At 41.7% G+C, this 15,848-nt stretch overlaps 1 long non-coding RNA gene across 1 annotated transcript in view; it reads right to left on the bottom strand.

Moving 5' to 3' along the window:
• LOC126251557 (uncharacterized) overlaps positions 1-15,848 on the bottom strand; it is a 288,135-nt gene that overhangs the window by 195,356 nt on the left and 76,931 nt on the right. The gene's annotated exons all lie outside the window — the stretch shown is intronic.

Genomic DNA, 15,848 nt, shown 5'->3' with positions numbered 1-15,848 from the left:
TGGTGAAAATGTGTGCCCCGACCGGGACTCGAACCCGGGATCCTCTGCTTACATGGCACACGCTCTATCCGTCTGAGTCACCGAGGGCACAGGATAGCGCGACTGCAGGGACTATCTCGAGCACGCCTCCCGCGAGACCTACATTCTCACCTTTTATGTCCACACACTACATTGCAGTGTCCCACCCCAACACATTCAATACCCGTGGAAGACATTCTTATCAAGACCCGCAAGAGTTCGGAGAATACGTCTGCATCCGCACAGAAGGACGAGGTCATGGCCGGTGTTGCCAGAACTATATACAGACATGGATAATTGTTACCAGCTGAAGGTTTAATGTTCGCGGGAGGTGTACTAATTTTTTTCCCGGTCATGAAAGATAATTTTCGAACTGTTCTGCTCATACTTTTTTGTTAGTGAGAATGTAACATTCAGTTTGAAGCTAGTACTCTACCTTAGCAATACATGAAGTACATAGGATCGCTTCACTAATTGGAAAGGCCAAATGCAGGTCTATAGAGACCTTTATTACCCACTGAGCCTCTGCTGCCTCTTTGTCTTCTCTGGGAAAAAATACAGCATGTATCTCGCAGCAAGCGGCTAATGAGCCTTTCGCGAGAAGCACACTTGCGAACAACGTGCTCGCGGACGACTTGACAACAAAAGCGGATGAGTACAGTGCACAGTGCTGACTTCCATATTACACAAACAACGAACGCAGTAAATGTGCGTGGTGCGTAGGATTGCCATCCGTCACGATATAATGGGACCGTGGGACCATCATTGTCCGAATGTCCCGACACGATCCAGTTTTGTCCCGATTTTGCAAAATATTGTTACGAGCTTGGCACAAGTACTTTAGTAACGCAATCTCTTAGCGCAACATGTAAATGCAGTCGCAGTTAGTTTTATTTATGTGAAGTTCATGTTGACAAGATCGTCTCACAGACGGCGCTACTAGTTACGTATCCTGTATCGAAGACTCAAGCACCTTCTACACTGCTGGCCACCGTAAATGCAACACCAAGAAAGACAAGAGGTAGCACAACAAAATTTATTTTGTAGATAACATGTTGACCAAGTATCAAATGATTACGTTTACAGACGTCTGTGACATGTGGTTCCTGCCAGAATCAGTAGCCAGAGTAGCCGCCATTGTTGGAGATCACCGCGGCCACACGTCTCGGCATTGAGTCAAAGAGACGTTGGATGTGTTCCTGGGGTACAGCAGCCCAAGCAGCTTCCACACGTTGCCAAAGATCATCTAGTGTGGCAGCTGGGGATGTAATCTGGGTCACTCGTTGACCAACCATGGACCACATGTTTTCTATCGGCGAAAGATCCGGAGAGCGAGCCGGCCAGGGAAGCAATTCAATCTGGTTATTGACGAAGAACCTTTGGACAATGCGTGCCACGTGTGGTCGCGCATTGTTCTGTTGAAATATGGCTGTGGCCGAGCCCTGAAGGTAAGGAAGGACACCTGGCTCCAGCACCTCGGATATGTAGCGCCGGCTATTTAAAGTACCGGCAATGCGTACTAGAGGCGTGCGAGAGTAATATCCAGTACCGCCCCATACCATAATACCCGGTGCAAGACCAGTGTGGCGGTGCATAATGCAGCTGTCCAGCATCCTCTCTCCACGGTGTCCCCACACTCGTATCCGACCATCGTGGTGCTGCAGACAGAAGCGTGCCTCGTCAGTAAAGACAACGTCATTCCATTCTGCCGTCCACATCCGTCTGTCATCACACCATTGGCGACGGAGACGTCTGTGGTTCTGCGTCAATGGTAGACGAAGCAATGGACGTCTTGCGGACAGACCACTCTGCTGTAAACGGCGTCGAATGGTACGCGCAGACACTGGATGATGCGTTACAGACGCAATGTGCTGTGCTATGGTTCGGGATGTCACCGAGCGATCCGTCACTGCCATGCGCACAATTTGCCTATCAGCACGTGCAGTGGTGCACCGAGGTGAATGCGATCGACCACGTCGGTCCGTCGTACCCTCCTGCATCCAACGGTCACATATCCGCATTACAGTTGTTTGGTTTCGTCCAACACGACTAGCGATTTCTCTGTATGATAATCCACAATCTCGGTAAGCCACTATCCTTCCTCTGTCGAACTCGGATACTTGATCAAACGATGTTCGCTGTTGTCTACGAGGCATAACTGATCGTCTTGTAAAACAACCACAAGGTAAACACACGTGCCGAACGTACACTCGTCGAAATCGCCTAGTCTTAAATGGCGCTGTGAGGTGGCGCCACAGGCGCGCGTGATGTGTGTCTGCGCTGAGATTCTAATCAGTTGCATATCGCATCGCTGCAAACCCATGGTGTAAATTTCACTTGATTCGGATGCTTCCTTCAGGGTGTTGCATTTACGGTGGCCAGCAGTGTACATATACCGCCATCATTCGAGAAAATACCACAGTTCTCCAGTAGTACGGGGATGGAGTTATTGAAGTGCGCCACGCGGAAGAATCGGGCAGTTCCCATTTGAATAGTGATCTGATAAGACGATTTTTTTGTAAACGTAATACAAACAACGAGTGCAAGTTAGCAATGTCTGAAGTGTTTACCGAGTATATTTATGGCGTGAAGTGTATAGTGAAGTGTACTTCGATGATTTGGTCGACTTTTTAGCGCCTAATAAAGTTATTTTATCCTAGCTTACGAAAAAGTCTAAGGATGCAAAGACAACGTGTCATTTTTCGGATGACTACAAAAAAGAGTGGCCTTTTGTCAAGAAAGGACGTACGGTTCACAAAACGTTGCATGAAATTTGTAGCTGTTTCGCCTCAGTAACTCGCACGGGTACCACAGATGACAAGCATCACATTTCTACGAAGAATCACACAAATAAAGTCGCGGTTCCGTCGACAGCAAAGCCTATACACTGATGATTAAAAATGTTCAAATGTGTGTGAAATCTTATGGGACTTAACTGCTAAGGCCATCAGTCCCTAAGCTTACACACTACTTAACCGAAATTATCCTAAGGACAAACACACACATCCATGCCCGAGGGAGGACTCGAACCTCCGCCGGGATCAGCCGCACAGTCCACGACTGCAGCGCCCTAGTCCGCTCGGCTAATCCCGCGCGGCATTCACGATTACAGACGAGACCCAGGAAGAATTGCTCGTTGCTGCTGTAGAATTAACACCAGTTTATAAAGTTGTCAAGCATCATCAGTCCTTCAGTTACCTTGCTGTACCGTAAAACTAAATAACGCAATGTATCCTGACACCACAGTCGACGCAAAGCGGTATACAGCCAAGACAAAGCTACAGTGATTGTTAAAAATATTCTCGCTCCACACTCCGTGTCCGAATGCATAAAACAATTGCAAGAAGTTTCATTTTAAGTCATAGGCACCGACCCATCGAGTCACAAGGCTGAAAAGATGTTTCCTGTAGTTGTCCAATACTTTACTGAAACTGATGGAATCCAACAGAAGCCGTTGAAGTTTGATTCGCTGAATAAAGAAGGATCGGAGCCAATTGCAAGATTTTGTCTAGGAACTTCAAGACAACTGCAAATTTCATTAGATAAATTAATCGCTTTTTGTCGAGACAGTATCAATACCAACTTTGGAGGGCTTCATCGACGCGGCCAGCGGGAAGTGTGTCACGAAAGTAAAAGAAGAACTAGAAAAAATGTAGAAGGAATTGGATGCCCTGTCCATATTCTCCACGATACTATATCAAGCGCTTTTGGAGTGTTAATTGTCGACATTAAAATAACCATCATAAAAATATTTAATTATTTTTCAGTATACGCGGTAAGGACAGAGAAGCTGAAAGAGTTCTGCTCATATGTTCATATCAATCATCAGTCTTCTACCTCACTCAAAAACAAGATGGTTGTCGTTAACTCCCGCAGTTTAGGGAAATCTTAAACTCTGGATCCCATTAAAAAAATTTTTGACGCCGAAGACAGGGCACCTAAAATAACTTCTGATTTGTTTTCAGTAATCAGATCAGTGAAATTTACTTCATGTCTCTGCAGTCAAAATTGGTTCTATTTGAAAAAAAACGCATAAAAAGCGTGGAAATGAATAAAGTCTCGACAAGTGATACAAGAAATATATTAATCGGCACTCAAAGATGTCTGAATGAAAAGAAGACCTACTGTTTTATTGGCATGTAAACCAATATGAATTTGAATACATTAGAGAATGAGAACCCTAATCAAGGAATAATTAAGTTGATTTCGAAATCTGAGGAAGAGACAATGACTTTCTATAAAACTGCATTTGATTCATAAATTTAGACAACACTGACTGCGGAGAGCAGCGATCTGGTGCTATACTTAGGTCAAAAACAACAGTCGAGATAGCAACAACATTTATTTGCCGGTTTCAGCTCATGTTAAGGCCATTATCAGAATTTTTTGGTCCCCTTTGGTGGGTGCTGGCGGCTCTTCGGTTTTTCACGTGATACTACGATCGTACACTGTGTACGATCGTGAACCGCCAGCACCCGTCACAGGGGGCCAGAAAGTCTGAGGAGGGCTTTAACATGAGCCGAAACCAGTCGATAAAGGAATGTAATTGCTATCTCGACTGTTGATTTTGACCTAAGTACAGCATTTGATTACTCAGAGAAATGGGTTACGTCTTTTAATAAATATCCAGTGTTTGACTGGATGACGATATCTGAAACCCCAGATTGGGTGATGACTGAAACATGACTAAAATGGCGTGAAGATTTTAGGCGACAACTGTTTTCAGGAATGTATGTATCTGATCAGCGTGTAAGAAACTAAGCGTGATACGGAAGGAGTCTTATACACTCCGTGGAAGAAAGGTGGATTTACTTTCTTAATGAAATATAAAATCCTGAAGGCAAATTCCGACCGTTAATGTTATGCGAGTACTTGTTTTCTATTCCCGCACACAACGCCACTTTGGAAAGAGTATTTTCCCTGATGTCGGCCCAGTGGACCGATGAAAGAAATTGACTGCTGACAGGGACTGTGGAACCAATCTTACAGTGCCAGTTTAACTACAAGCTGACTTGCACGGTGTTTTCTAAGTATGTAAAAGGAAAGAAAGACTTGCTGAAAAAGATGAAATCTTCTGAAAAATATGGTGTACGAACTACTACTGCCGCAACAAGTTCCGTGTGATTGTGTTCTAAATAGAAAGCAATTATGTTAAATAATTTTTTTACTTCATTTCTTCACCCCCATCTCATCTCAGGAGTGTCCCGACGAGGTCCCAGTTAGATATGGCAACCCTAGCGATATGTGTACGATAATCGAATACCTGCGTTTAAGGATAGCCGACGAGGAGATGAACAGGACAGACGACAGAGGTCGGCAGAGGCCCCGGCGCCTGTGCTGACTCAGACAGACGCCGCGCCGCACCGCGACGCCCACCGGCTGACGGAAGGTAGAGAGGGGCCGCCGCCCCCGCCTCTGGCGCAAGTGCAGATTTAAACCGTGACACAACGCAGAAAACCCTGCGCCGCCAGGGGCCGCGCCAAGGGGCTCACGCGTCTGTACTTTTATTCATTTTAAGAATAAAACTGACGTAAACAAACACAAACGCGATGGCTGGTCAGTAGCCGACAACTGGTGTTACGCTCTTGGAAGTAGATCCTACTTATGTGTGAGGTATCTTGTTACTAAGTTACGGCAAACTAAACTTTAATATATTCTACTGTATCAACAGCCATCAATGTTTTTCTTAATCATATTTTAGCAATATAGTTTTCATTTCAAAAATCGTGTACAGTCGCAGTCTTTGTAATGTTGTGGTCACTTTGATTGTCGCACCTTTAATAGGCAGTCTAAGAATGGCTGACGTTGCTTCCTGCTCAATAATGGAACACGCACGTGGAACGTCATTAAAAAGTGGCGAGAAACGGTTTATTTTTAATGTTTTTCATAAATTTACAGAAATACTGGGCTTTGAAGTTTTCTGAGGAACAGAATTTAATAAAGTTACGGCGTTTATCTTAAACTGAGCGCACAGCTGAATGGTAGCAATGTAGAAGGCTAATCTGGCACAGTCCATAGGTCAAGGTCGCACTCAAGGACGGGGGGAGGAGCAGGAGGTCTGGAACCCCCTATCCCCTAAATGAAGTTACACACGACCTAGTTGCCGTGTAGAAACTGAAGGATATTTTGACTTTGAACCGTACGACGAAAAAGAGATACACACTATCGATAGTCAAAAGGGCCATACAGAGATTTAATTATCGATAGCGCTATCAGCTATCGCCCATCCATACCTCAGTGAAGACCAACTACTGCATATTGTTGTCATTACTTGAGTACAGTTGTTCTTTTGTTAACCACTTCAGCTCTCACAGTTGAATTTAATGTAAGTGCTGCCGTTTGTTGCTTTTGTTCTGTATACTGTTGTCATAGTTTCTAATTACAGTTAAGTTCGTAACAACAAAGAAGAGGAAAATCAGTTTTTATTCGTCCACTAGCGTTATGGTAAGTTAAGGATATGTATGCGCTACTAAACAGTCTATCATCTATAGCAGTGTAATGTTAGGACGGAAATTGTCATTTGGAGACTGCTAGGGGCTGCAATAATACACTGTTTCACAGACAGCGGAGCGGTAAACGTAACTACCAATAACATTAGCATTATAATCAGCGCCGGCCGAGGTGACCGTGCGGTCGCATATTCGAATTCTTCCTCGGGCATGAATGTGTGTGATGTCCTTAGGTTAGTTAGGTTTAAGTAGTTCTAAGTTCTAGGGGACTGATAACATCAGATGTTAAGTCACATAGTGCTCAAAGCCATTTCAATCATTTGAACCATTAAAATCAGCGCCTCAAAATACACTACACTTATATTTGCCAAAAAATAGCTTTGGCCAACAAAACTATCGCCCAAACGGCGATGGTTGCGTTTCTTTACAAATTTTGCTCATAGTTCTAGAATTAGTAGCCCAAATGGCAAAGTAACGCCCAATCTGATCACCTGCACGGTATTCAATTATGGACACCAGTTCTGATACGGAACGACAAGAGGGAGTGGGGGGGTCTGTGAAGAGCGGAAGGAATCTGTGATAACGGGACGTTCTATAGTTCGTTTGTTTCTAAAACATTTTTTGAGCGGGTTGCTTGAATTCGTCCCAGCCGACTGCGCCCTGCATCACCGCCCTCGTCGCCCTCCCCTTTCTTTCATCATCTATTTACGCTCTTGTAACACTGCAATAACTGAAGCTTTTTTGGATGTTGTATGATTATCTTCAAAATGTACCGTTTTTAAGCTGTAGAAAATTCTATAAACAATAATTTTAGTTACTTCTGAACAGTACTTATCTTGATTTGTGGAGTAGTTATTTATTTCACGAGTAGACAGTATTTAAAGTCGGTTTTAGCTTAAGATTTAGACAATATCTGTAGTTCAGCGGTATTTACATTGGAAGACAACTAGCGATTGTCATTTTGTACTATGTACCTGCGCATAAAGATTGTTGACTTACGGAATCGCAATATATCATGTCCCAAAGTTCTACTGTAGGAAAGATGTTCTGTGAAATGTCTTATTCGTAATATCCTTGGAATAGTGAGTCCAATCAAAAATGGCTCTGAGCACTATGGGACTTAACTTCTGAGGTCATCAGTCCCCTAGAACTACTTAAATCTAACTAACCCAAGGACATCACACACATCCATGCCCGAGGCAGGATACGAACCTGCGACCGTAGCGGTCGCGCGGTTCCAGACTGTAGCGCCTAGAACCGATCGGCCACTACGGCCGTTTGAGTCCAATCGTCACAACTCTACTGTAATTATAAATAAACGCCGTATAAGCGAAGCCGTGTGTTGTACATCACAGAAGTGTTTATTATCGTCAGAGACTGTATAACCATATTATCAAACATAAACGCAAACCATTTGTGATGTCACAGACGTTACAGGTCTCGTTAAAATCAATGCGTGAAACAGTGTTAGGATCTGAAAACTGTAACTCATTTATATTTGTATTCCTGTTTGTTTTACAAATAAATTTAGTTGCTATAGTTTCAAGTTGACTTCTGAAATAATAATTTAAAAAGAAGTTCTCGTACACTTACGGAAACTGAAGATGTTTTAATAAAATTTGAGACAATTGAGGAACTTGGGATGCTTTGCTGTGCAGAAGAAACTCGGACTTGGTATCGGATAAGTCGGATATTTAAATAGGAGATTGTAGTAGGAGCAAGATAACTAATTTCACAAGAGGTTCGAATGCATTAACATTGAAAGTTATTCAGCCCGAAGTTACGATTCTTCTGCTCTGCGATAGTGAATATTATATTACAAGACTAAGGCGTGTTTTGTTAGCAAAGACGCAATACATTATATTAGAGTTCTAATTTGTTTGGCAATGAAGTGAAGCTGTCATATTGCGAAAATATTTCTAATATATATATTCAGAACAAATAAAACCATGAGCCTTTTTATGGTCCTCTTTAACAAATAGGAACCCTCCTTTCAAAAATCTCGCTTTGGTCTTTTCTTTAGTTTGACTTAGAATACCTACGTTTTTTAAATGTAAACTTCATCAAATATCTAACCATCATTTATGAAAAATGCACGCTTTCTTGTCTGTAATTACATATTGGATGAAAAGTTCCGGTTTTCACCGTGAATGTAAATCGATATTTTGTAAAAGATTTTTTTAATAAAGGTGGTTTAAGATAACGAATTAAATTTTTACGACAAAAATCAAAAATGAAAAATCGAATACTCTATTTGGAGTATGGGTTACTCAGATTGTCTCCTGTGTCGTTAATATAGATCAAGAACAATGGATGATCTAATCTGGACCAGAGGTCTTGGCTCTATTAAGTGATTTAAGCTGCTTTGTTACACCGAGGATATCTGCTTCTATGTTTCTCGTCTTGGCAGTTATTCTTGATTGGAATTCAGAAATATTATTTCGTCGTCTTTGGTGAAGGAGTTTCTGCTTTAGTGGCACTTTCATCGGTGCCTTCCTTCATAAAATATCTTCCTCTGCTTAAGAGACACTCATTCTTAAGGTTGTCTTGTCGAAAGTCACTATCAGTTTACTGTTGTGGGTAGTATGTAGTGTGCAGCACGCGTAGTTGGTTGACTACGATAGAACGGTGAAGTCTCGTCGTCGCAGGGCCAGCGAATGCTAGGGGATGCCTAGGGTTGCCGGCAAGCGTCACCGATCTCCATCAAAAATTGTTCCCCACGACGTCATCTATCAACCCTACGTTTGCTGCAAACTTCGAAACACTCTGCACCCTAACTTCCAGCGTGTCAGAAGGAGTTTACGGAAACTTTTTCAAATTTGTGTACATACATTTTTTTTTTTTTTTTGAAACTGTCTAAAAGTTTGGTACAACTGCGGAGTATGGCACGACTGTCCCACTAGGCGATGTTTAGTCAGCAACAGCACATTCTGGCCAACTTGTCTCACTTGTAGCACGTTTCTCTGGCATTTTTAGGAAAATTTTCAACTTGAACATCAACAACGATACTGCGTGAAGAGTTTGACAGAGCACTGAAAGACGCGAGTCGAAACAAGGCCCCCGGAGTAGACAACATTCCATTAGAACTACTGACAGTCTTGGGAGAGCCAGTCCTGACAAAATTCTACCATCTGGTGAGCAGGATGTATGAGACAGGCGAAATACACTCAGACTTCAAGAAGAACATAATAATTCCAATCCCAAAGAAAGCAGGTGTTGACAGATGTGAAAATTACCGAACTATCAGTTTAATAAGTCACAGCTGCAAAATACTAACGCGAATTCTTTACAGACGAATGGAAAAACTGGTAGAAGCCGACCTCGGGGAAGATCAGTTTGGATTCCGTAGAAATGTTGGAAAACGTGAGGCAATACTGAGCCTACGACTTATCTTAGAAGAAAGATTAAGGAAAGGCAAACCTACGTTTCTAGCATTTGTAGACTTAGAGAAAGCTTTTGACAGTGTTGATTGGAATACTCTCTTTCAAATTCTGAAGGTTGCAGGGGTAAAATACAGGGAGCGAAAGGCTATTTACAATTTGTACAGAAAGCAGATGGCAGTTATAAGAGTCGAGGGGTATGAAAGGGAAGCAGTGGTTTGGAAGGGAGTGAGACAGGGTTGTAGCCTATCTGCGATGTTATTCAATCTGTATATTGAGCAAGCAATAAAGGAAACAAAAGAAAAGTATGGAGTAGGAATTAAAATCCATGGAGAAGGAATAAAAACTTTGAGGTTCGCCGATGACACTGTAATTCTGTCAGAGACAGCAAAGGACTTGGAAGAGCAGTTGAACGGAATGGACAGTGTCTTGAAAGGAGGGTATAAGATGAACATCAACAAAAGCAAAACTAGGATAATGGAATGTAGTCTAATTGAGTCGGATGATGCTGAGGGAATTAGATTAGGAAATGAGACACTTAAAGTAGTAAAGGAGTTTTGCTATTTGGGGAGCAAAATAACTGATGATGGTCGAAGTAGAGAGGATATAAAATGTAGACTGGCAATGGCAAGGAAAACGTTTCTGAAGAAGAAAAATTTGTTAACATCGAGTGTAGATTTAAGTGTCAGGAAGTCGTTTCTGAAAGTATTTGTATGGAGTGTAGCCATGTATGGAAGTGAAACATGGACGATAAATAGTTTGGACAAGAAGAGAATAGAAGCTTTCGAAATGTGGTGCTACAGAAGAATGCTGAAGATTAGATGGGTAGATCACATAACTAATGAGGAGGTATTGAATAGGATTGGGGAGAAGAGAAGTTTGTGGCACAACTTGACTAGAAGAAGGAAGCGATTGGTAGGACATGTGCTGAGGCATCAGGGGATCACAAATTTAGCTTTGGAGGGCAGCGTGGAGGGTAAAAATCGTAGAGGGAGACCAAGAGATGAATACACTAAGCAGATTCAGAAGGATGTAGGCTGCAGTAAGTACTGGGAGATGAAGAAGCTTGCACAAGATAGAGTAGCATGGAGAGCTGCATCAAACCAGTCTCAGGACTGAAGACAACAACAACATCCAACAACCGTTATACCACTGTCCTAGTATTACCAAGACATCTCGAATGCAGTTTAAAAAAGATTGAATTGTTCCATCAAGAAACATACTTGCTTTAGTACCTAGGTTGACAAAAATTAAAAAGTTCTAAGCATACAACGAAATTACGCGTCCCTCTGTATTCTGTCATTCGCCGTTCCATTTACAATTTAGTAATGGTTTACATATCCATATTCAAGAATTATTCTGTAGTGTACAACGAGCTGTTTAGAATCTTACTCGAATTTGAAAACATTTATGCTGTCTCTCGGACATTTCATATCTACAAACACGTTTCAAAGAGTTTATAGCTCCAAATTTAACTCCTTTCTGTGCCGAACTGAGATTCGGTAGACAGGAGTGCGGACTGTTTTTCACTCTAAGTACGCCCTACGTCTTTATGAATCTCTCTATTACACTCAAAATGCAACTGATTGTTTGTAATATATATTATCTGTGAATAAATGTACTGAGAGACCACTATTGATTCACGTGCACATTCATTTGCGACTAAGCTGGTGCTCCGTTGCCTGTAAAGTCTTCTCGTCCCCACTGCTTTCTCTTTAAGCTCAACCTACGGCGAGATTCAGCATATGCCTTTCCACTTCACAGTAGCGAAATCAGAACTGAGTGAAAACGTCTTGTTCGTACGGTCATATTTTCCTCATTAGCTACAAATAACAGCAACATCGTTGCTTCAGTACCTTGACGTTACCTGAATCGCTGCTGGGAAAGTTTTCTTGTACAATGAAGGAAAGTAATGAATGAAGGAATAAAGTAACACGGTAAACATAGCGAGAAGGAACAGATGGCAATAACTAAGGTAAAAAAAACTGGGAGTATTGTGGTGACAGTTGTTAATTTTTCTGAGCACACGCAGGTAACAGGAAACATAACATCTTCTCTTAGAGACACATCTGTTGGAAAATACCGTGAACAGACATCAGAAACTAGTTGCAAGCAGTGTTTAGTATCTGGGTCGCTGCCAAGAAATGATGACTACTCCCAGTTTGTCGCGTAGTAGAGAGCATACACATCCTCTCCCGCTAACGGAATAAGCCAACACAGGGAGCCTAGCACTGACCTTGCAGAAGTCTTCCGCAAAATATTTTCCCATTTAACTAACGTCAGTTTGTAGTGTGAAAATGCGAAATCAACACACTAATATTTCTCGTACAACTGTAGACATGCTGAAGTCACATTAGGCAGACCTGAGTAATATACATGAGGACTGAAACGAATCTGTACCATAGTGTCGCCTGTTTAATATCATATGACGATACACCTCTGTTTAATGAACCATACCTTTCATATTTTGACGTTTGTTTGAAAACTACGTGTCTTATGTTCATTATGACAGCTTTCGGAATTATTATGTTGTTTCTCGACTATTATTTCACATTTCATTTATCTTTCGTATTTTTCCCACTATATTTTGGAAGCCCATTTCTTTTATTCTCGTGTTACTTGTGAAAACGTTAACTGTCTTATTAAAATGAATTTATTTCTTCCTTCAGTAACCGGCAGATAATTACATATTTAACATAACCCAAAGCACGAAACTTCATACGTTTGTGCTCTATTATTACTTTCTTTATAAAAGTAACTCAGACTTGCTGTATTGTTACCTTACAAACTCTGCGCACCAGAAGTGTGCTATCTTTGTTTACTGTAATATAGCTTTGGCTAAAGAGTGTCTCAAGCGTAGGAAGCCAAGTCTGCGAGTTGCTTTTATGCTACATGATGTGAAATTTGTCTTGAGAACTGACTACGGTCAAATACTAGTTTGTCAAGAACGTTAAAAATTTTAATGCATCGCTATGAAGGAAATATAAAACCATTCAGGTCTTAAAGGCAGTGTTTGATTTTAAACTGATGATGTTTATCAATTAACGTGTAAATGAAGAGAATCATACTATTCATAAAGCTGAATCCAAAAATATACAACATTAATCAAACGTTAAGATGGTAAAAAAAAGACCTCTGGAGGAGTCGTACCTCGAATTTTACAGGACAGCGAGCGAGCCAACAATACGAGCAAAAAAAAAAAAAAAAAAAAACTCAAGAAGCTCGCCATGTATTGACTTTTACTGCTACAATCAACTTAGGAACAGCCTACCTACAATTCCGCTTTCCTGCTTAAATCATTACAAACACACACACACACACACATATATATATATATATATATATATATATATATATATATATATATATATATATATATATATATATATATATAAACAGAAATGTAAATCTCTATTTCATTATCTTTTTGATTGTTGAATTGAGGGAATGGGGTTGATAAAAGGCTCATTAGTTTCCTACACAATTGGATATTTCGTTATTTTGGGTTCCCGCGAAGCACACTTAAACTTTCTAGATTCTACAGCAAAGTTGAAGTCCTTAATCTGAGAGTTGGACTGAATACCACCGTGGTTTACTAAGCAGTGGAATACCAAAGTGGTTTGGCAAGTACTGTAAGTCATACGTCGTTTCCTCCCTTCCTTCAACCTTTGACTAGTATCCCCAACCAGTTACACGAGGGGACTTCAAAACTTAAGTTACACATTATTACGGCAGGTCCAGTAACTTTTATTGATGGATGCACTATACTTCAGAATGACAAAGATACATGACACTATTTTTCAACACAGTCACCAGCTTTCTGTAAACAATGGTCTGAACGTTATACCAATAGTTTAAGTCATCGACGATAGAAATCCGTTCCTTGATCACGGAAACATTTTGAGGATCACTGTGTGAATGTCCTCATCATCGAAAAAATCTGAAATTGCTGTGAATCAGTTCCTTGATGGCCTGGATATTGTCGTCTGTAGTCGATGTAGATGGACTTCCCTCCCGGTCAGCGTCACCCGTAGGTGTGGGGTTTTGGTCAAATTGTTGGCACCATGTCACTACGGGTGGACGCGTCATTGCATTTGGTTCACATACCGTTATACACTGAAGCGCCAAAGTAACTGCTTCTGGCACGCGTATCCAAGTACAGAGATATGTATAAACAGGCAGAATAAGGCGCTGCGGACGGCAACGCATATATAAGACAACAAGTGTCTGCCGCAGTTGTTACATCGGTTACTGCTGCTACAATTGTAGGTTATCAAGATCTGAGCGAGTTTGAACGTGATATTATAGTAGGCGCACGACCGATGGGACACAGCATCTCCGAGGTAGCGATGAAGTAGGGATTTTCACGTACGACAGTTTCATGAGTGTGCCACATCAGGAATCTGGTAAAACACAACAACTGAAGACAAACGTACAACTCTTCCGTGAATTGCTCCAGATTTCAATGCTGGGCCATCAACAAGTGTCAACGTGCGATCCATTCAACGAAGCATCATCGATATGGGCTTTCGGAGCCGAAGGTCCACTCGTTACCCTTGACAACTGCACGACACATGGGTTTACGCCTCGCCTGGGCCCGTCAACACGGATAATGGACTTTTGGTGACTGGAAACATATTGCCTGCTCGGACGAGTCACGTTTCAAATTGTGTCGAGCGGATGGAAGTGTGCGGGTATGGAGATAACCTCACGACTCCATGGACCTTGCATGTCAGCAGCGGACTGCTCAAGCTGGCGGAGGCTTCGGAATGGTGTGGGGTATGTGCAATTAGAGTGATATGGAACCCCTGGTACGTCTAGATACGTCTACAGCATCCTCGTGAGCATATAGTGGCAGAATTCCTCTGTCTGCTGTGATAGTATTACAAGTTGACGTAGACATGTTTGGAAAGTGTTGAGCAGAACTGGAATATCGCGACTAGATACTGTACGTGCCGTGCCACAAGAGAAAAACATATAGAACTTGATTGTTGTTGTTTTCAGTCCTGAGACTGGTTTGATGCAGCTCTCCATGCTACTCTATCCTGTACAAGCTGCTTCATTTCCCAGTACGTACTGCAGCCTACATCCTTCTGAATCTGTTTAGTGTATTCATCTCTTGGTCTCCTCCTACGATTTTTATCCCCCACGCTGCCCTCCAATACTCAACTGGTGATCCCTTGATGCCTCAGAACATGTCCTACCAACCGATACCTTCTTCTTGTCAAGTTGTGCCACAAAATCCTCTTCTCCCCAATCCTATTCAATACCTCCTCATTAGTTATGTGATCTACTCATCTTATCCTCAGCATTCTTCTGTAGCACCACATTTCGATAGCTTCTATTCTCTTCTTGTACATACTATTTATCGTCCATATTTCACTTCCATACATGGCCACACTCCATACAAATACTTTCAGAAACGACTTCCTGACACTTAAATCTATACTCGATCTCTCCAAATAGCAAAACTCCATTACTACTTTAAGTGTCTCATTTCCTAATATAATTCCCTCAGCATCACCCGAGTTAACTCGACTACATTCCATTATCCTCGTTTTGCTTTTGTTGATGTTCATCTTATATCCTCCTTTCAAGACACTGTCCATTCCGTTCAACTGCTCTTCCAAGTCCTTTGCTCTCTGACAGAATTATAATGTCATCGGCGAACTTCAAAGTTTTTATTTCTTCTGCATGGATTTTAATACCTACTCCGAATTTTTCCTTTTGTTTCCTTTACTGCTTGCTCAATATACAGACTGAATAGCATCGGAGAGAGGCTACAACCCTGTCTCACTCCCTTCCCAACCGCTGCTTCCCTTTCATGCCCCTCGACTCTTATAACTGCCATCTGCTTTCTGTAGAAATTGTAAATAGCCTTTCGCTCCCTGTATTTTACCCCTGCCACCTTCAGAATTTGAAAGAGTATTCCAGTCAACATTGTCAAAAGCCTTCTCTAAGTCTACAAATGCTAGAAACGTAGGTTTGCCTTTTCTTAATC

The sequence above is a fragment of the Schistocerca nitens genome, chromosome 4 (genome assembly GCF_023898315.1).
Source record: "Schistocerca nitens isolate TAMUIC-IGC-003100 chromosome 4, iqSchNite1.1, whole genome shotgun sequence".
In the NCBI taxonomy this organism is placed as follows: domain Eukaryota; kingdom Metazoa; phylum Arthropoda; class Insecta; order Orthoptera; family Acrididae; genus Schistocerca; species Schistocerca nitens.
The sequence above is the reverse complement of the archived record's forward strand: the minus strand, read 5'-3'. Positions and strand labels throughout refer to the sequence as shown.